This window comes from Coturnix japonica, chromosome Z (assembly GCF_001577835.2).
Source record: "Coturnix japonica isolate 7356 chromosome Z, Coturnix japonica 2.1, whole genome shotgun sequence".
Taxonomy (NCBI): Eukaryota; Metazoa; Chordata; class Aves; order Galliformes; family Phasianidae; genus Coturnix; species Coturnix japonica.
Window position 1 is genome coordinate 61,220,610 of NC_029547.1, and position 22,137 is coordinate 61,242,746.

Here is a 22,137-nt window from a genome sequence, read left to right on the forward strand (position 1 = left end):
TGTCACTGAATATGAGACCTTACTTCTGATAAATTCAGTCAGCCTGGACTGACAGAAAACTACTCCCTGAGGACTATTTGCAGGGCAAGTGAATGAGAATAATGTTTAGCTCATACTAGCTCAATCACCCAGGGTGAAATAGATCAGAATGCATTTATATCTCACTTTTCAACTTCTTCCTATAATTTTTTTTATTTTTTTTTTTAAATAAATCTTTCCCTTAGTTGTATGTAATGCAAGGTATCCCTTGGGAAACAGATGCTTGTTACATATGTGAATGCCAAGTGAAACCTTAGAAATGCTGTGGGACTGGTACTAAGTCCCCAAGGATATCTCCTTATAACGAAACTTGTTAAGAGTCTCAGTGTTGACTTCTTTTGCAGCCTCTGAAACAGAGAGTTTGATCACTGCAACTGCACAGCACACAAACGACAAAACAAAGACAGGCAGGCAGGTGCAGTGTTGAGCGACAGGCAGGAAGTTTCAAGAATCAAGAGTCAGACAAAGAACAGTACTTTAAAAGCTTCATCCTAAGAAGAGGCAAACATTCGTGTGCGTGTGTGTGTTTGTTTGTTTTTGTGGGTTTTTTTTTCCCAACAGAAGACAAATTACCGGTCAGAACTCTGCAGTATCTGTTATAGTAACACTGTATCAAAATAATACACTGTTCTTAACTTCTGTGTTCAATCTCTGAGAACAGGATTTACATAGTCCATTCCTGGGATGCCTTGCAGAAGTCTTTAAGCTCCAAGTTCCTATCAACAAGGTGTTTATCTGTGTCTCATATAATTCAGGTTGCTGACTTGTGACTCAGAAACCTTTTCAAGCAACTGCTCACAGTCTTGTGTGGCTGAGTACTTTTACCTAATTACACAACAACAATCAGAAGCAGAGAAAACAATGCTAATGAGAGAACAACCTCCCTGAAGAGAGACAAACAGAAGCAAGGAAGATGACAGAAAGATGGTTTAGGCCATACCAGCGGAAAAAAACAGAAACGTACCCTCAAACATACATCATCATGACATGAGATTGTTGCATCATGCAATTAGTTTTTGTCATCTTAAGAGGAAAACAGTCAGCACACAGTAATACCAATAACTGATATGCATCTTGAGTAGACTAGTTTCAATAAATATTTCCACTCTTGGCTTTTCATACATTCATCATTGATTTCAGCTGCAGTCAACTGGCAGCCTCACATCTTCCTCAGTACCCTGAATACGGCAACACCATTACAGAGTACCTCTTAAAATGTATCAGTAATCAGCAGGTTTCACACAGACAGTGCTTCAGTGGCAAAGATGACAGGTAAATACTTCAACTGGATGTTCTGCTGAAACCACACCTTGATCCTTTCTTTTTTTTCCCCTTTTCATTTCCAATATAAATTTCTGATCGCTCCTATTCTGACACAACCAAAAGCTTGACTTCAATGCAAACCTCAGCTCTTGACAACTTTTAAAAGAAAATTCAGAACTTTACTGCATTTTTCATGGTGGTTTTTTATTTTTATTTTATTTTTTCTTTTTTTCCAGACTTCAAAAGGTAATGATTCCATATGACTCTTCCGAAGATTCACAGAGTACTCCTAGTATTATTGCTACACAGCACCAAGCAGAGCCTGACCTCATCCATTTGCCTCCCATCTTCCTTTAAATACCTATAAACATTTATCAGATCCCCTCTCAGTCCTCTATTCCCTAGTCAGAACAGACCCAGGTAACTCAGCATTTCCTCATGTGGGAGATGCTCCAGGATCCTTCACATCTTTGTGGCTTTCCTCAGCTGCAACACAGAAATCTACTTTCAGCCATAAAATACAGCATTACTGTGTCTTGTTTGGTTTTGTCCATTAGTTGTTAAGCAATCCCGATAGACCAAAAATTGATCAAACATTCACAGTACCACGTGAAGTTTCAAAGTTAAATGTCAGTTTTTGGCTCATAGAAATCACACCAGCATCACTGACTGCACTGGATCTAAACAACGACAAACCGTTCCGCATCAAATAAGACCCAGTCCTATTTAATCTATTTATTTATTCATTTTACCTCTAACACAATTTTGCTTCCCTGGGCAGAAATCTCAGTGGTTCAGTCATTTTCACCAGATAGCATGCTTCAGTGAATCAGATACTGTGCTGAAGAAAGAATGTAATTCTACTGTCATGACAGCTTCAAAACCAGTTTTCCTTGCAGGAATCTATGGAATGGAAAGACATGTCTTTCAAAATCTGCATTTTTAAGGTAACAGCAGGATTTAATCCTGCTGTGGAGTAACTGTGTTGGAAAATAAAAATAGAAGCATTTCAAACAACATCTTGGTGAAAATCCATTGAAACAGATTGCTGGACAGGCACACTTCATACTGGCGAAAAGATACACTTATGTATTTCTTCTTGTAAGTTGAAAACAACGTATCAAAATCAACTCAAGAAAAGCCTGTAATCACAATACAATTTGGGAAACACTGCAACAGTTAAGAAGCATTTGGAAGTAAAAGAAACCCACAGCTATAGATATTTTTCGATCAAACCTTGTGTTTCCATTTTTTTTCTTCCTGGTGGCAGAAGCTGTGAAGAACATGTTATGGCAGCAGTAAGTCCAAAAAATTCCCCGCGTTCCTAAAATAAAAACGAACCTCTCCAAGAAATGCTGCATTTCTTGACAAAAGTAAGAGAATGTTCTGTATGAATATGCATAGCGTTGCCAGCTGAAATCCAGCTTCTGCTGTATGGGATTCAAGAAAATGGTGCTTAAAGAAGGGATAGGTTATTCCCTATTGGTTAGGATGGAGTGGCCTTATTTCAGAAACAAGAAACACCTTTCTTGTTGGATGATCTGCAAGTGCAGAGTTTACAGACCTGCTATTCTGCGGTCGGTTTGGACATAAGAGGTCAATAGACAAGTTCTGTGGAAACCTAGCTGTCCCTCTGGGTGAGTCTGTTTTTCCTAAAGTATCTGTAAAAAGATCATCTTGATTCTTAGCTGTACACCATTCAGCATTTTTGAGACCCACATGTTAGGATCTGCCAATGCAACGAGTGGCTTCCTCCTACGATTTCAAAAATACTCCGAAAATCAACACAAGGCTGCACATACTCTGGCACAGGCCTTTCCAGAAACATGTACAAGAAGTAAACCCTTATATGACGTTCGCTGTCAAGGCTTTTAGCAGATATCAGAGATTCAGCTGTAACAATGCATCCTTACAGAGACAAGTTCAGCACATTATTAGTACACTACTACCAATAAAGAAAAGCAGTGCAACGCAACAGAATTATGCTTGTTCTCTGCAATTCAGCATACTCACCTCAGACAGTGCATTTAAGCCTTTGAGACGTACATGAAGCACAACTTCATAAATGGACCAGTTTTACAATAAGTATACATTCATCAAGTTTGAAATTCTAGATTATTGTGCAATCTCCGTTAAATATAGAGGATGAGCAGGTGATTAGATATTTCTAGGATAACTGAAAGCATTCTTCTGTAGTTCTGTCAAGCTATTTTCCATCCTTATATAGCTCATAATTAAAAATATTTCTGCTTAGCTTAGTTAACAAGGCTTTTTTACAGGATTTTCTACAGCCCATGAATACTATACATGTGCTGTGTAATACATATATTATACAGTCCATAAGACTGTAGCAACCATAGCAGCTTTAAAGATTTGCAAAATGGTTTTGGAAAGATATTTAGCCACTGTCACCATGCCTACAAAACTGTAAAAATACTTCCCATTTGAGTGCCTACAGAAGAGCTTATGATACTCATGAATAAAATTGGTATTTTATGTACTAATCTACCATCATACAAAGATGGCCTCAGATTACTGTTGTGATGACTGTAACACTTGAGTGTTGCACGTCTATCACACAGAACCACAGAATGGTAGGGATTGGAAGGGACCTCAGGAGACCACTGAGTCCAGCTCCCACTAAACCAAATTCCCTACAAGAGGTCACACAGGTGGGTGTCCAGACAGTTCTTGAATATCACCATAAAAAGAGACTCCACAATCTCTCTGGGCAACTTGTTTCAGTGCTCTGTCACGTGTATGTTCAGAATTGCACTCCGTCACTCTCCATTCATCAATTCTAATACTAAGAACAAAAAAGGCCAGCTTTCATTCTGAAGTAGAAACTAGTTAATACCTCAAAACACAAACAATCCACTAAGACCTTTGAAGTTTTCAAGTAAAACAGTAAGAAATGCTTTAGTAGAATAATCAGATTACTACTTCATGAAAGAGCAAACCAGAGGATAGTTTGCAAAACAACTGACTTATCCTTTCAGATTGCTGGTTTTGTTTTTGTTTTTGTTTTTTACTCAAAAAGAGGCTCCTCAGTTGATGAAGTTTTCTGTAAGGAACTGAAATCAGAAATGCTGCAGCCCCATTCTCCTGCCAAAGCACAGTATGAAATATGTGCTTGCTCTCTTTTACAGCTACAACTGATAGCAGGGCAACAAGGGAAGTCTGGGAAGGAGTCTTAGTCTGACTCAAGTCAAGCAAATGCAGAACAGCCTTAGGCATAACAATGTTTTCTTGTGTTAGTAAAATCACTTTCCTAGCACTAAAAGAAAATGAGTCATTTTAAGACCTTTTTTGTTATTACAGTGCAGCCTGTGTGACAGTTTCTGGTATTTGGTTGCTGTTCATGCAGTCTCTCTTAAGATACTCACCAATTCAATGAACTATACCCAGAAATGAATACAGAATGAGGCTCCGATTCAAAGTGGTGGTGAGACACTAGTAACAAGGCTGCTAGCTCAGGTGCTGGTGAATGAATGGCTTCCTCACTACAACATATGCACAATTCTCAGATGCAACACAACCTTACAGAGAGCCAAGTGATAAAAAACAGGAATTCCTATCCCGATGTGCCTCTGTCACTTATGTGGTTCTGAATGAAGACCTGAGCAACAGTCTCAAAATCCAGGTAAAAAACTGTTCCAATCCAGATTGTTTCAATGTGAAGCTACCACAGCTGCTGTCTCATCTTGCATTCAACTTTACTTTCAAGCTGCTTATTAAAAGCCTAGGTAAATTGACATCCTTTTCAACAGGTCATTAACAGGCAACACCACCCTCCAGCCTCCAGAACTCTGACTTCAGAAACGATGGATTATGAGACAAACTAGATTTTATGGATTTATTTAACAACCCCTTGAGAGCTTCCAAAATTATTGTCTTCTGCATTAAGAATTTTCACCTAGCTCTCTATAAAGCATGTCATTATCACCAGAATCAGATTTAGAGATTATTTCAAATAACAATCAACAAATTAGGTAAAAACATAATGAAATGCATTGTTTCATGCTCAAAAGTATTTTCATTATAAAATACAAAGCCTGTGTCGAAAATTAATTAATGCAAAATCTTTGATACTGTTTTCAATGCATTTCTTGTTTCATCTTCCAAAATTATTTTCTGAATGACTTAAACTGAACACTGTAGGCTTTTTGTAATTGCATCTTAGAAGCTGGAAAGAAAAATGAATAGATAACAACAAGCTTTAGCAAACTGAGAGCACAGCCACTAAATCTGGTGCTACAATAAACACTTTTAAGTGCCATTTTAATTGACATGCTGGAATAAAGGCTTTCATTTAATGCTTCTCAGTCTTTATACTACACAGCATGAATGTATGGAAGTGAAACTTAATTTTCTCCAAAGCTAGACTGACACATCCCTATTCTGCAACAAAGTTGATATAACATACACAATTTCAGCCACAGTTTTAATGTCAACAGGTAGATCTGTCACACAGAATCTGGCACAGTTATCATTAAAAATACTTTCAGAAGTCAAGCTTACAAACCAGTGTCCAGCTCTTGCTCTGCTCAAAATCTGAGAACAGCAAATGCTCACTGGCTGCCATTGCTGACTGTGTAACCACCTGCCCTTGAGAGAACTCCAAAACAGGCCTGGCATCAGGAGAGCTTCTAGTGAGAGCAGGTCTGACAGCAGTTCCAGCTAGAAGAGCTGATGAAACTATGAACAAAGCTTTACTGGGGAAAAATGGCATTCCCATTTATGTGCAGCCACTGGACAAGTGTACTGTCTCACATCCTTGTTCAAATGAGCCAGGAAGCAGGCCTGGAGCTCCACTGTGCCAGTGTGTGATACCAACCAAACAACATCAGGAAGGGACCAACATTTTAGGGACCTTTAAGGCACCGGGCTTTACATAACTCCTTCAAAACTTCCTTTCCTTACCATAGCATATTTAACCCCAGTGCTGGACTCAGCATCTCACGCTTTGACAAGACACCATGTGAAATCAATGCAAACAAAATCAGCTTCTGCTTCCTTATTCTGGCAGCTTATCAATGCTATTGGTTTTAAGTCTCCCCAACTTTTTTTCACCTTGTTCCCTAGCAGTGTCACTGCAGTGATGACACCTCAGAACACCTTCTGAACAAGGATGGAGCTGTCAGAGCCGTCCACTCATGGAAATATGTTTAATGCACAGCAGTGCTTTCTTCACAAAGAAAAGCAAAATACAACAATTTACAAAGACCATAGAGCACTGCCATCTAGTGATTGTGACCATAAATATAAAAGTTTGCACTAATTCAAGCTGCAAACAGAATTAATATTATTGATAATCGAGATTCATTTCTGTCTTACATTCTAAGGCAAAACTTCTGTGTAACAAACCGTAAGAGAATAATCAGTCATATCAGAGTTCAGCCATTTGTCACTCAGCACTTGTATTTCAAGGTAAAAAAAAAATGCTGTAGGTAGCAGGCCCACAAGAAAAACCTACTCAGCAAACCCTAACTACAAAGCATTGGGATAAGAGCTAAATATTTCAGTACTCTAAAGAACAGCACAGAAATTAAAACACCCAGCAATATCGCTGTAGGTACCTAGGCAGGATATATTGATGAATTCTGAACTGTAATGAAACTACAGGAGAAAGAGAAGCTACACAGCTCAGACACAGGTCTGAATTGTTTTCTTGACAGTTGCAGAAAATGGCCCTGGTGGTACTTTAAGCTAAGAACCCCAGCTGTAAATACGATTAAATTTCTGTTTCCTTGCATAAACATTATTTTCCAAACACAGTTCATAAAGCAGACATCTTAGTATTTTTTTATTTATCACATACGTTATGATCTGTGCCTGCTTTTAACATACTTTTACTCTGATCTTTCAGAGTATCTACGTAACAGCTGCTATTTGCTGACATAATGTTCTATGTCAGATTGCAAAATTGTACAAAAATGCACGCTTTTTTTTTTTTCTGCTGAAGAAGATATACCCATGTAAGATCTTGATATGTTACACACACTTACAGAGTGCCCCTACATGTGTCGTTAATACCTAGTTAGCACACAAAAAAATCCGTAATACAGATTAAACATTTAAGTGTAAAATCCAGTTGGACGTGATGCAGATTTCTTATTCTGTTAGAGAACCTCCACAGTGATGAAGAAGCTTGAATATTCTATACGGAACATCTCTCACATCAACAGAAGTGTCTCTCAACTGCAACCTATGGCAATAGTTTCATTTACTAAGAAGTAACAGTGGGGGAAACAAAAAAACAAACACAAAACTTTATCTTCATATCTTCATATGCATGAAATACTTAGCAATGCTATCCTAAAATGAACAAGTAGTGAACTCTTGCTGGCGGCCCTTATAGCTTGATACTCCTCCCAGTGAGCAATATACATTTCTTCAGAAGGCCAGCTGAAGCCCAAGAAAGACAAATAAACCACTGTGCATACAAGCAATTGTGTAATGTGGCATAATGCAGAAGACTTTGGTTGGTATTCAGAGGATACACTGAATACCATTTTTTTGGTTTGTTTTGCCTTTTTTTTGTAGGGGGAAAAAAAAGGCACTTCTAGATGAACTAGCTCACAAGTTTTATAAGACTGAAACTCTTTCTTCAATAATGTTTGGTTAATGTATTATTAATTTTCAAGTATTTTGTAATTCAGATTTCTTTTCCCATCAGATAACTTTCTGTTTATCTAATGGTAAAAATAAAACTGGAATATGTAATATTAAATAGCCTCACCATGTACCCACCTTTCCATTCCAAAGCTTTTGCAAGTGTATCTCAACATAAAAATGGTTTACATTAGCGGAAGTCCAAAACAATTACCAAAGAGATCTAGGTCAATTCTTTTTATCCTCAGCTATAAAAACGACAAACTACTTTTGCTTGTCTTTTCACAGTATTTGCAATTGCTTTACAGGAGATATCTGATGACTTGTTTTGCAGTCCCCAGTGCATTACATTGCTTAGTACTTAATTACCTCAAAATCAAAGTAGAAATTATGTCTGTTTCTTCACAAGAGCTAGATCTTCCAAAATCCCTAACACACTTATAACTTTGACCCTTTTCACATCCACCAATGGAATGTTGATGAAAACAACACACGAACAGCTTCATCGAGAACATTTTGAAGGAATATGTTCTCAATAGGAGAAATGTTCAATAGTCAGACTGAAACTATACACTCACGTTAAGCCATAAGTGTGAGGAGGAGGTTGTACAGAACTATTTCAACCACAGAACCACGTGCCTCCTTAAAGTGATCAGAAGTGTATTACAACTTCTTGATACACTCTCCTAGATGTTGCTGACAACTTATTTCCCTCAAATATCTAGAGGAGTTTCAACTTCCTATTAATTCCTCATCATTCTTTTTCCTCATAGTTGGTTATCCTCCAGGTCATACATAGTGTTCAAAAATAAATGACCAATTTAGAAGTCACTTAAGTTACATATTTCCTTCAGAATCCCTGGAAACAAGGCATACCCTTGCAGTTTATTTTTCCAAATGCTTGACTGCTATATAACTTGGAATGTCCCCTCCTACTGCCTCACTGGAACTCCAAAGTGACTGCTTCCTTCTCACAGCTGTGGGGGCAACTAAAGCAAGACTTCCAGCTATTTAAACTTTTCTGAAATTATTTATATACCTTCTATCTAGTTTAGCAAACACAATTCTCAATAGGAATCAGTTGTTATTCGTACTAGGGTATACATACACCAGGAGCGTGGAAAAACTTTTTTTTTGCAAGTAAAACTGGCCGGCTTGCTCTTTGAGGGCTTCTGTGTCCAGTTCTGGGCTACTGTGTCCAGTTCTGGGTTTACTGTGTCCAGTTCTGGGCTTACTGTGTCCAGTTCTGGGCTCCCCAGTACAAAAAAGACAGGGATCTCTTGGAAAGAGTCCAAAGAGTCCAGCGGAGGGCCACTAAGATGGTGAAGGGCCTGGAGCATCTCCCCTATGAGGAGAGACTTAGGGAACTGGGTCTGTTTAGCCTTGAGAAAAGAAGGCTGAGAGGGGACTTGATCCAGGTTTATAAATACCTGAGGTGTGGGAGCCATAGTGGTGAGGCTCGTCTCTTTTCAGTAGTGCATGGGGATAGGACTAGGAGTAATGGGATGAAACTCCAGCATAGGAAGTTCCGTACAAATGTGCGGAAGAACTTCTTTACAGTGAGGGTGACGGAGCACTGGAACAGGCTGCCCAGGGAGGTGGTGGAGTCTCCTTCTCTGGAGATATTCAAGACCCGCCTGGACGCCTACCTGTGTGACGTGGTGTAGGGAGCCTGCTTTGGCAGGGGGGTTGGACTCGATGATCTCTAGAGGTCTTTTCCAACCCCTACAATTCTGTGATTCTGTGATTCTGTATTCCAAACTGGATTTTATTAACATCTTCAGCATTCAAACTTGTCTCTAGCCTGAGCGTTTCATTCACAAAGCAAAGTGTGCCAGTTCATGTGGAGAAGCAGTCAAAAGCTGGCATGGGACAGGTATTTTCTCCTTTCCTTGATCACACTCAGCATTCCAAACATGAGACGTCAATTAAAAGGACTCTACAGCCATACGCACAACAATAACCAAACATGGAATCATGCTTATTCTTCTAGATTATCTCATATATTTATCTGAACACAACTGATTTCTCATCAGTTCCTCCATACATATTGTATTAGCATTTATTTATTTGTTCATACTGCAAATAAAAAACAACAACTATTCAAGTTCCTAAATGTGAATGCTATAATTTCTACTCAAAATCATAACTGCTGTCTTTTCTTCTATACGATAGCCCTAGGCTGGACAGCTACATCTAGCAGTGGAAGCATACAGAAGAACCTCTCGTGCAGGTTTTGTAACATGACATGGTCCTTAAAGATGAATGTTTACTCTTCTGCAAACCCTTGGCAGAATAGGGTCACACTCTCTCCCATCAGGACAATTACTGTCAGTCCTAGAAAACAGCATCACCATTTTGAAAGTTAAATGCAGTTCATTTCTTCTGGTGATGGCCAGCCATGGAGATGATGGGCAATCATAGATCAGATGCCTCTCTCATTCACAGACACACTGTCTGACATTCCAATTCCTGCTTCAATTTCCCTTATTTCCCTTTCAGAAATGTGGGATTTTGTCACAAGCACTAAACAAACTCTCCTCCAATGGGGTTGTCAGATGTACTATGTACCAGGTAAGATCAGCAGATGGCTGAGCAGTAAAGCCTTCACCAACTTGAAATCTCCACTCTCCTCCAGAACCTAAGAAGCAGCAGAAGTTTTTCTTCCCAAAGAGCTTCTCTCTTGCATCTCTCTCCTGAAGTTAAGAGTCAGCCCACCTAGGAAACCAGAGTTCCCAACCACTGCTTCCCACGGTGGCTGCAAATCCTTCCAACAGCTTCATGTCTGATGCCTCTGACAACTTAGCTAGAAGTCTCAGTGATACAAACAAATATTTACACATCTGTGAGACAGGGGTGTTCATTCAACCCACGTTAGGCTGAGAATTACCTAAACACTCAGATAATTCTTGAGAGCTTCTTCTTAGAAATGATTTTTAAAATCTCAGTGTTCTTATCTCTTTCAAAGATCTGAGCCGTACCCATATAATTTCTCTTCATCTCTGTACTGTATGATTTCAGCACAAAATAAATAAATAAATAAATAAATCAGGCTATAAATTAGTTCCTGACATAATTATAGGTTTGCAGACATTCATATTTCCCTTGGTCTATCAACAGAGTGAACTACTGCTCTAATAAACTGAAACTAGAGTTACTGGAATTAAAAGGCATTCACTAGTATTTCACATCAGACAGCTGTAACAGCAAACATCCACAAAAAAAAAATAAGCAGCCTTCCTGAAGAAACTGCTTTAAATGCATGGCCCACCAACGACATTTGAAACTTTCTTATCCACTGCTCTAATAAATTACTGTATTCAATGTAATTGACTTTAAAGAGCTTCACTAAATGATTCAGCTAAAGAAATTTCACTTTTTTACTACATTCAGGGAGAGCCACTAACATAACCCATTAACCATATCTAAGTCCAAACTAAAGGGGAGCCTTCATCAGAACCCAAAGCAGGCCCAGCTCACAAAGTCCAACCAAGAACCGCCAATAAAAATGATACAATAAGATGAAACATCATTATTCTATAATCACAACGATTTGTGCTTTATAACTAGGTCATTCTGGCTAGACGTTCCAGAACTTAAATCTCAGGAAGACCCTCCATGACAGCACGATCAAACTCCTTGGCAGCCTGCTGCTGCAGCAGAGATGGCAGGAACAGCACTAAACTTGTAGGCTGCTAGGGCCAAGCCAGCACAGGAGGTCTGCACCTCCAAGGCTCACATGCACCATGCCTGGCAACTAATTAAAGGAAACAGAATTTTTTTTGCTTTGCAGAAAAGAACTCTGCAGCAGCAAAATGGAGCTTCTCCTCAGAAGATCATCTCTTGCAGAAGCTCTCACTCATGGCCTGCCTGCTGATCCATAAGGCCTTCACCAAACCCTGAGTTCTTGTGCAGCTTATGAGCACGGTGACCAAGAGACAAAAACTGGAGCTAAGAAATTAATGCTGTTTCCTCATATACAAACTGAAGAACATAACAGGAGGAAAGACCAATTAGATGTTGGGAAGAGGACTGAGGACAAGTCCAGTTCTCAGATCAGCCCATTTAATTTCTCCAGTTGCATGATTCACCCTATTTCACTCAGTTGAAACAAATCTACTGGAGAAAGGAACATACACAGAAGGATCTTCCATGAAATCCTATTTTCTGTGCAGTCAGGGGTTAGGGAGTTAGCTTTTCATTCACCCTGGAAGGCCTCTGCCTCACCTCAATGCCTGTTACCCCTGTAGCTGCAATATGTTTTCAACACAGAAGGCAGACACGGTTAGAACGACTGATATTTGTCTCCCCATTAAATCCCTGTAATCTGATCTCCTGCTCCCACTGGTTGCTCTGTCATCAGAGTTGGTTGTAAGAAGAAACATAACTTCAAAAGCTGCAATTTCAAACATAAAATGAATATTGCCATTCCATATCCATTAAGACACTGTACCTACAGTTTGTTTTTTTTTTTCAATTTTATTTATGTGATTTTGCTCGTATTCAAATGAAGTTGTCTTCAGTTGATTAATTTTTTTGAGAAGATATATGACTTAAAAAAAACAAAAAAAAACATAAAATAGAACATAAATTTATTACAGGTAATAAAATATTAATCACAAGTTACTGTTGTATAAATCCTTGCTAAACAAAAAGCAACAAGACTTTGGGTAATTACTCCTACTCATCGTGACCAAACGACTGACATTTTGCAGTTAATCAAACAAGCTCCATAATAAAGTAAGATTTTGCACAGACAAATCATTCTGCTAAATTTAATCCTGTTCTACCAAAATAAATTATAGTTTTACTAACAAGGATGATATAATTTTGAAAGCACTTTGCCTTTTTCTCTTGCACCGTAACTTTAATTTTGGCATTGACAGCTAATAAGTTATGTTGCTTTATCTGTGTAACTAATAAACAATCTTCTAAACAGTCTGTGTAATTGCTCCATCAGGTGAAAATGCATGCACTCATTTCCTTCAGACACAACTGGTTTTCTAAAAAAATGAAGATCATCCTACTTTCACTGAGTCATTTAAATGGTGGTATTTGGATTGTAATTGCAACCAAAAACCAAATGGGACTTTCCTGTCTGTTACAATGACACAAAGATTAGCTGAAGTGTTACTTGCAGTAAAAAGCAGCTTAAAATATTTACACTTAAGAAAGAATATTTGTTTCAATGCAACTTTCTTCCTATTCCAGTGTAATTAGCAGTATTTTTGGAAGATGAGTTCAAGTGCTCACTATGTCCACCTCATAGAATACTGTTCACCAAGTATCCACATTGGCCTAATAGGGGTGCCATCATAACCATCAGGCTGAAAACACAGTGTACCAATATACAAAAACACTCGCCTACAACCTATTGATATAGATATCTACTTCAAGTTTCAAAGGGAATGAGAGATCAGACTTTAATCAAATAACAGCTCTGATCAGTATGATTATAAATAAGCTCATCAACTACTGCTTCACAGGATAGTTGCTGAAAGGAAGAGGGAAAAAAAAAAACAAAACAGCACAGAAGATTTGCATTTTATCAACAGAAAATGGGTCACTGAAATGCCATTATACAACACTGATGACAGTTTATCTTCTGTGTTTCCACTCTCTAAAGATTCTCATCATTAAGGAATGGAGTTGTTCCCTGGGAATCCAAAGGCTTATGAGATGGCAAGGAACCCAAACAAGAGTTCTACTCAGAGGATCTCATGAGAATAATACTGACAGCACAGAAATCATCGATTGCTATGCCGCATGAACATCAGTCTCGAGTGGCAATGCTTATAAATTTCAAATACTTCCATTTCATTCTTAACAGAGTTACCTCAATCATTTTTATATTTTTTTTCAAGATAAGAAAGAAGTTATTCTTTCCAGAAAAAGAAGTAAAAGCTTCTCCCTATGCTTTCAAATCAGGGAAGAAAGCTCCCTGAGACTGGCTGAAAAAAAGCATGAGCTAAAAATATTTCAGAAAACAAACAGCAAAACTAGTCACTGTACCGATCAGAAATGAGCAGTAGTTTGGAAGAATTCATAATTAGACACAGCTTTGACTAATCAGGCTTATAATGACCAAGGAATGCCAATCAATGAGTAGTAAGAAACAGAATTTTCTTCAATGTCCTGAATATCCATAGAGAATACAAGGAGAAATTACGCAGAGTAAGACTGTATTTAACATAATGTGTTAAAAAAACCAAAACAAAAAAACTTGTGGCTGCACAAACTCTGAGTACAAGGAGCACGGTGCTTGGTTTTGTATAAATCCAGTGAAACTGATCCACTTAATGGTCCCTCAGCTGTGTTTTTAATTATCAGCAACAGCGAGGAGGAAATGTACCTTCACACAAAGGGTGAGCCAATGAGCCAACAGGCTGCACACCCACCCAGCACTCTGAGCTCCTGCACTGCTTTCTCACTACATTCCCTGACCTTTTGTCAGCCAAAAGGCATTAAAAAAATAAAAAGAAATAAAATCCCCTCCCCAGCAACAAAAAGAACAAAAAAAAACCCAAACCCAGGGAAACAAAGGCAACAGCCACAGCAGCATGAATGATTTAAAGCACCGGAATCCTCATCGATACCCTCACCAATAACCACACCCACACAAGGCTGATGTTATTCAGAAAGTCTGACATAAGACCTAAAACCCCCTGAGATGAAGGGGCATTTTAAACTTGGCACAGTCACAATCCATCCTCCGGACCTCCTTACCTTTCTATATGGAAGGAAACGACATGGCTTCAGACCACGAATGGCAAGTTACTTTGGTCTTTCTCCCTAACTGCGAGGTACTGCAACCCACAGTACCAGCCCACGCAGCACTGATGGCAGTACGGGTGGACAGCTGTCTGTATGACAAGCTTCTCTAACACTTCATATTCCTTCACCTCTTGCTGCTGTGCAGGAAAACATTTCCACCTAGAGCCCTTCCACAGAATGCCTCCATCCTAGAAGAGAAAATCCCGGCTGTGGGCTGCACCACCGAGCCACACTGCTCACACCGAGCTGAGCGCACCGTGTTCTCTCCATCCTATGGAGGTGTTATTCCTACTTCCTCAAGGGGGAATTCAGAGCACTTAAAACAGTTCTCAGAGATCTTCTGTTTACCAAAAGGAGAAGATACTGCTGTTCTGCAGCACACTGTCAAAATCACTACTTTTCAGGACAGAAAGGTGAGAAGGTGGCACAGTAGCAGGGGAATAAATAAAAGTGCCGATATGGGGGAAAAACCCCAAATCATCTTTGGAGGGGGTTTCTACAGCCATGCAAAGGAGCACTGCAACCCACGGCCCACTGCACACCGACTGCACCGCAGCTGTGCATGCACAGGACAGCACCTCTTGCACAGGGTGCAGCACTGCTGATGTGCAGTGGGGAGACGGCTCCCACCCACACGGCTTTCACTGCAAAACAGACCCTTCTCTTCCTCCTCCCACTGAATTTTCACTTTTTTTTTTTTTTTTTTTTTTTTTTTTTTTTTTTTTGCATAAGAGCACTGCTGCTGAATGATGGATAAAACACTCTAATATTCTCCCAAGGTGCACACAGCAGTTCCAGGTGCAGTCTTCTTTGCAACGCAAACCCCTCAGTGCTGGATAAAGGATGCAAGACCAGGTGTGAGCACCCCTGGGCACAGGTTTCACGGGTCGCCTTTTACCTCCCTCTCTCAGCATCACAAGAACTCATTTTCACTTCCTTCCCTCACTGCTGTAGTTTTGACTGAAATAAAGGCTGCATGGCTCATTTTGTGACAAAGCCACTAAAAAAAAGCAGTTGTGTCCCCCCCCACACACACAAACACTTAGCAAGCCATCCAAGTTAAATCTGATTTATTTTGAACCATTCTGACGTTTTCCTTTCTAGATGAAAAGGACTTACTTCTGAAAGAACAGCATTCTGAAATAACAGCACATAAAGAGAGAGCACTGCAGTTCCTCTCTGCTTGTGAGGGAAACCTACGGGGGAAACGCTCACAAGCATTGGGTGTTCATCGCAGCAGCTGTGGGACAGGGCGTGCAGAACCCCATACGGGGAGGCAGCGTAGAGGCGGGCGGCTCTGCTGCCTTGGCCGTACCTGCTATTCCCCCAGGTGTGTGTTTGGAAGTACCGCACTCGGAGCTGCCCCTTACAACAGCAGGCGCTCAAAATCCGCTCTGCAGAACGCGGAGCATCTTCTCCACTGTCCCCCGAACCTCCGCTCCGGGGACGCACGTCCTCCATCCAGCGCACATCCACCGCGGACACAGGTGCAGGAGCATCCCCGCGACAAAGGACGGCGGTGTTCGCGACACCCCGCAGGGCTCCCACCCCACAGTGGTGGTGGGGGGGGGGGAGAACACCGCGGTCATCACTGCGTCCTCAGCCCCGACCCCCGCAGCCCCGTCCCGCAGCTTGGGGGGAGGGGGGGACCCGGCAGGGCGGTGGGGCCGCCCCCGTCCCGCTGCCGCCTCCTCTCCTCTCTCCCGCCTCTCCCCCCCCTCACCCCCCCCCGCAAAGTTCCCCATCCCAAACGGGGACCACCCCCGACGGCAGCGAGGCTGCCCCCGCCGCTTACCTGGCGGCGGAGCAGGGCGCTCCCTCTCGGCGCGCCGCAGCCGGGGCGGGTTCTGCCGCCCCCTCTTCTGCTCCCTCCCGAGGTGAGCGACACGCGGGGCGGCGGCGGCGGGGAGCAGCCGGGGAGAGCCGTGACATTTAACCGGGCGGCTGAAGGGTCGCGCCGAGCCCGCGGCGCGGGCGGGTGCTTCTCCTCCTCGCCGCTCGGTCACCGCCCTCCTCTCGGCGGGCAGGCGGAGGCGGGGGGCGAAGCGCGGTCCATCCCCGGAGACCTCCAGCCGCGGCGCGCGGAGCGATGCTCTCCTCCCGCTGTCCGCTTCTCCGCGTCGGGGGATGAGGGCGAGGGCTGTCCGCCTGCCACTCGGCGGGGCCCGGCACCACGGGGACGGGCGGGCGAGCGGCGGGCGAGGCGAGGCGGCAGCGCCGGCAGCGCGGGGAGGCAGCGCCAGCTCGAGGTGAGGGCGGGCGGAGGGGGGGGGCGGCGCTGTCAGAGGCGGAGCGGCTCCATCCGCGCGGCTGCACCCGCCGAGACGGCGGCGGTGGCGCCTCGGGGCGGTGTCCGCGCCCCCTCCGCGGCCGGCGGCGGGTGCGGATGGACGGGCGGACCCGGAGCGGTGCGCCTGGAAGGATGCTCGCCCTCCTGCGCGTGGCCCATTCCCGCCCCCCCCCCTCAACTCTCAGCTCCGCGGAGGTCGGACCCCCCCACACTCTTCCCCACGGTGGGGTGAGGCAGATTTAAGGGAGCGCATCCCGCTGGAGCGGCCACTGGCAGGGCGGGTTTGGGGGCGGGTGCCTCGACGCCCTCCGCCGTGTGCCCCGCAGGCGGCTGTGCCCCGGGTCGCCGGCATCGCGCCGTGCAGAGTGCGGAGGCACCGTCGGTGCTGGGAGGGGCCGCGGTGCTCTTGGCTCTGCTCGCACTCCGCTGGTGCCGCTGGGGTGCCTGCCTGCTCTGGGGGAAGGAAAGATGCGGGGTTGGTGGAGCGCGCATCGCCGCTTTCTGCCCTTCTCTGCACGTGTGGCGGTGGTTGCCTTTAGCGGGAGTACGTGGAGAGGCAGCTTCCTGCCGGGTAATTCGGGAGCAGCAGTGCCAATTCCCAAATGATTTCGTTTTTAACCGCTGATAAATCACATCTCTGTATGTACCAACCTGGCCCAGGGGCTGCAGTCCTTCGAAGCGCACAGGTTATAGAAGTGATGAAAAATGGGCACATGCACAGAGTTCCTCTCAGCAGCAGCAGCAGCAGCACTGATAGGAAAGATACAGTAACTGATGGATAACGGTGAGCTGGCTGTTTCTGCCACTCTGCCTCTTGCACGTGCATGGGCGTGCGTGTGAGCACAGTGCGTGGCTTCCTCAAACAGCAGATTAGGAGGCAAATGAGAATAGACCTGTGCTCTTCCAAACCCACCACGTTTTCCAGGGAGGCCAAAGGAAGACCTTTTATAGAGGGCCCTGAGCAGTAGGTCCAGTGGTCAAGACTCAGAGACCAGAAATATTTTTCTTTCAGCACAAGCTTTTACCTTCATCTTCTCTAAAATGTGTAGATGTGGGGCATGGTTAGTGGTCATGGTGCTGATGGGTTGATGGTTGAACTCAATCATAATAATTCCATGATTAAATTCACTGTTACCAAGGTTTAGCTACTTCCTGTTTTTCCACCTCTGGCATAAGCTGCCCCAAAAGCAATGCCAGTAGTACCAAAAGAAGCAGCTCCACCTTTGGGTGCTAATAAAAAAAGGAGCCACAAGCAGGATCATGAGCTTTGCTCCATGCCTTGTGATGCTGTAGCGTGTAATGCATGTATCAATGAAAGGAAGCACAGTTCTCTAGTATCCCGTGCCATAAGGTTATCCATGGTGAGTGGCAGTGTGTTCTCTGCAATATTTTTGAACATGAGAGCAACAAAATGAAGGACAAAACACAAGATGACCGAAGATTCTTGCAGAGCCTGGAGAATAGCTATCAGTGAGCAATACACATTTAAGACATTCAAGGCCAGACTGACTGGGGCCTTGGGCAGTCTAATCTAGTGGGTGGCAACCAGCCAATGGCAGGGGAATGGAACTAGATGATTCCTTCCAACCCAATCCATTCCGTGATTCTTCAAATATCTGTTAAAACTGTTTTCATATAATAACACCCAGTTGTGAGCCTTAGATTTCAAAAGGGCTCATTGGCTTCTTTGAGCAGAATCCGTTTTTATTAAGCACTATGCACCCAAATAGCAGAAAGTTCTTATAAGCTTTGGCACACAAGTATCCAGAGCTACTAGTTACCATGTCCTTGTGGACACAGCTGTTGAGTTAATTAAACAAAAGTAATTTTAAGCAGATATTTCTGTGGTTTCCATCAAGTAATACAAAAAGATCAATGTTAAGAGGAACAGCGGTGTTTTCGTGCGTGGTAGAAATGCTGTGCTGCATGTAGAGGTATAAGTAAAACTTGCCAGATAAGTGTAATTTTTCTGAAGGTTTATAAAAAGCAGGATAAAGTACTCCATCTACTCCAAGAAGTGTAGTGACAACAAGATAAATGGGAGTCTCTCCCAGATACTGCCACCTCATGAGCGTTCCTCTAAGTGGGAGATAAAGCAGCATGGCTGTATAGGTGCTGAGTTACTACAGACTAAAAATAGAAACAATAAAATAACGAAGGCTGTTGTTGCTTCACTGGTCGGGGTGGCTTGTGAAATAAGAAGAATCCTTCAAGTGAAATCTGAAAAATAAATGTCTCTTAAACTTTGCGTTAGAGACCAAAACTCAAGGAGAGTGGCTCACCAAAGGAAACTTTATCAAAATATAAAGTAGAAGAAAACCTTAAGAATTCTCCTGCATCTCATCAGCCAAATCCCAGCTGTGATGACCAGTTCAATGCATTATACATACTCTGTGAATCACAAAGGAAGCTTCTGCAGTGAGATACCGAGCCACACTGCAGCCTGCAAAGCTTGCCATTTCCTTTCAGCTGTAGGTGTTAGGCTTTTTGAGCTGGAACAGCAGTTCACAAAGAGAAGCCAAATGTTTCAGTGCTGCTGGCCATTCAGTCAGGGATCCATATAAAAATCGAAGCCGATGAGACTCTCCTTTTGCTCAGGGGGATTATGTACATAACGCACACTAAAAGCATTTTTAAAAGATTCCATTAGCTCTTTAATTGAAAAGGGCTTCAGAAAGGGCATTGTACTTCCTTTTCGCTCCAAGTTCTGGAAAAGGAAAAAAATCCCTTGTAAAGGTAGATCACAACTCTGTTTACTTTGAAATTAACTCTGAAAACGTTCCTATAGAAACAAAAATAATTGTGCATTCACCTTCAGCTGTATCATAAGTGAAGATTATAGTGCCTCTTCAAAACAAAGGAAATTAAGAAATAATCTTAAAATCACCATTCATTAGCAAGAGAGATTAGTCGTATCCAAAATACATTTGCTATATGTAACTGGCTTGTTAACATGTCTTCTGTTCTAGCACTCTTGATGTTTCCTGTGGGAAGAATTCAGACTTTCAGATGTATTTCCTTTTGTTTTGGACATCTACAGTAAGCATTTTCATATTTGCATATAGAAACACTTCTCTATATAAATCTCTGATGAGTCGGGCTGAGCATGTTATTCTCATGTTCCTTTGCCCCATTTGCTAGCAAGGATCTGGCATAAAGGTTGAATGAAATCATGGGCTGAATCACAATTTGGAGCCCACCATTAAATGAGTCTCTATCTATAAACAAAAAGAAAACAACTGTTTAGCACCCACATACGCATGTCAGCATATGGTCTAAAGTTTCCAAGAAGTACATTTACACTAAAGCAAATAAACTTCAAGTTTTAAACCTTTGGAAAATGTAATTTGAAACAATGGAATTTATATAATCTTCTACCTGCACATGACACATTACCCTGCACATAGCAGGTGGGTTGAAACTAGATGGCTATTGTGGTCCTTTTCAACCCAGGCCATTCTACAGTCTCTTGTGAAAAGCAATACTGTTTCAAAAAGTTAATTTTACTTTTATGACATATTTCTAAATTGAAAGAGGATTCAGCAGGATGTGTTGGAAATCAAAGGTTAACTCTCTCTATTTATTCTCCTTTTGCACTTCTAGTCCACAGTTAATAACTTCCTGGTTTGTCTGCTTTTGTGTGTACTCCCTCTCCATTCGAGAATCAATTCCAATGGAGTTGGAATTACACAAACATTGTGTTAATTACAAGTCAGTCTGGATTTAAGTGAGTCCCTGCTTCATCCTGTGTGTGTGGAACATGGAATATACAATAGTCAAATCCCCTCAACCCAAGAGTGAGTGCAGTGATGCAGTGTGGCTCACTTTCTTGTTAATGGGAGGCACTGAGCATGTTGCCGTCCATACTAGATGTGCAATTCTTTGTCCATAGAATGAGAAAAGGGCTCATGCAGAAGGTACAGTGGCTGCATGAAAAGGACTTGTGTTTTTTGGTAAGATGAAAACTAGAATTTAGTGTTGAACTATATGAGAATGAGCTCTGGCACATATCCATGGGTTCAGATCATGATGTTTCCCAAGTAATATCGCTCTGCATAGAATTATAGAATCAGAACATGGATTGGGTTGGAAGGGACCTTAATGCCCATCAAGTTCTAAATCCCCCCATGGGCATGAGGTCTGCCATCAGCTTAGAAAAGGGCCCCACAAACCTGGCCTTGAATGCCTTCATGGATGGGGCACCCACAGCTTCTCCAGGCAGCCTTCCCTGGCCATGAGTTCTGCATTTCATAGTAGTTCCCCAAAGGAAATCCTAGGGCTCTTTCTACCCGTGCCATTTTCAGTATTGTCAAACCCCTTGCCACAACCCTTCACTCAGTGAAGAAAAAAATTCCTAAAATGGTTTTGCATATATTAATAATTTCTGTCGATAAATTCAGACCCAATAAATACTCTGCTTGGCTATTTTTGTCTCAGAGCTGAGCATTTCACTATGGTTTTAATCAGCTATGAGGTGTCCCAGTTTTATTAAACAATGTTCAGCAACCATGAATAATGTATTTCAAAATGATGAATTGGAAATTTTATTTTTATTTTTACAGGAGACCAAATAATTCCAGAGGAGAAGCAGTTCTTCTTCAGTACCTGTGAACTAAAAGTAGTGCTCATTTACTAAATATCCAGCTCCTAAAAGCTTCCTATCTTTAAGTACTCACACTTTCTTTATTTGCCTAGGAGCAGGCACGTACCAGGTGCAAACTCACAGAAGATAAAAGCTGTGGTGTCTCCCTGTCAAGCTGTTTATATGATGCACAATGAGCTTAAAGGGGCACAATGCACCTCCGGTTTAGTTGAGGCTTACATGTAAGTTGAAGTTAGAAAGACTGAGGAAAGCACTGAAGAACTGTTCTTAAAATCATACAAAATCTAACTGAAAAGAAGCTTATCATTTTCTGAATATGCTGTTTTCTGGATCTCCTATGCTGCTGCTTTACTTCAATAAAACATACAGTGCCAAAGGAATTAAGAGAATGTAATTTACCAGTGTGAAATAGGAGTACCTCACAGGTGAACCCAACACTCATTTTCAAAATTAGTATTTTCTCTCCGTGATTTCAGAGGCCATCCACAGAACACTCATGTTTCTAAGGGACGGGCTCTTGTTATCACTGCTGTCCAAAAGCTGCTCTGAATAA

General features: G+C 42.1%; 1 protein-coding gene and 1 long non-coding RNA gene across 2 annotated transcripts in view; one reads left to right on the plus strand and one right to left on the minus strand.

Moving 5' to 3' along the window:
* LINGO2 (leucine rich repeat and Ig domain containing 2) overlaps window positions 1–16,873 on the minus strand; it is a 462,402-nt gene extending 445,529 nt beyond the window's left edge. The window contains exon 1 of the mRNA XM_015849935.2: window positions 16,487–16,873. The gene's annotated coding sequence lies outside the window, so the exon portion shown is untranslated. The remainder of the gene's footprint in view (window positions 1–16,486) is intronic.
* LOC116652477 overlaps window positions 16,493–22,137 on the plus strand; it is a 34,759-nt gene continuing 29,114 nt past the window's right edge. Inside the window, exon 1 of the long non-coding RNA XR_004305523.1 lies at window positions 16,493–16,568. This is a non-coding gene — a long non-coding RNA (uncharacterized LOC116652477). The remainder of the gene's footprint in view (window positions 16,569–22,137) is intronic.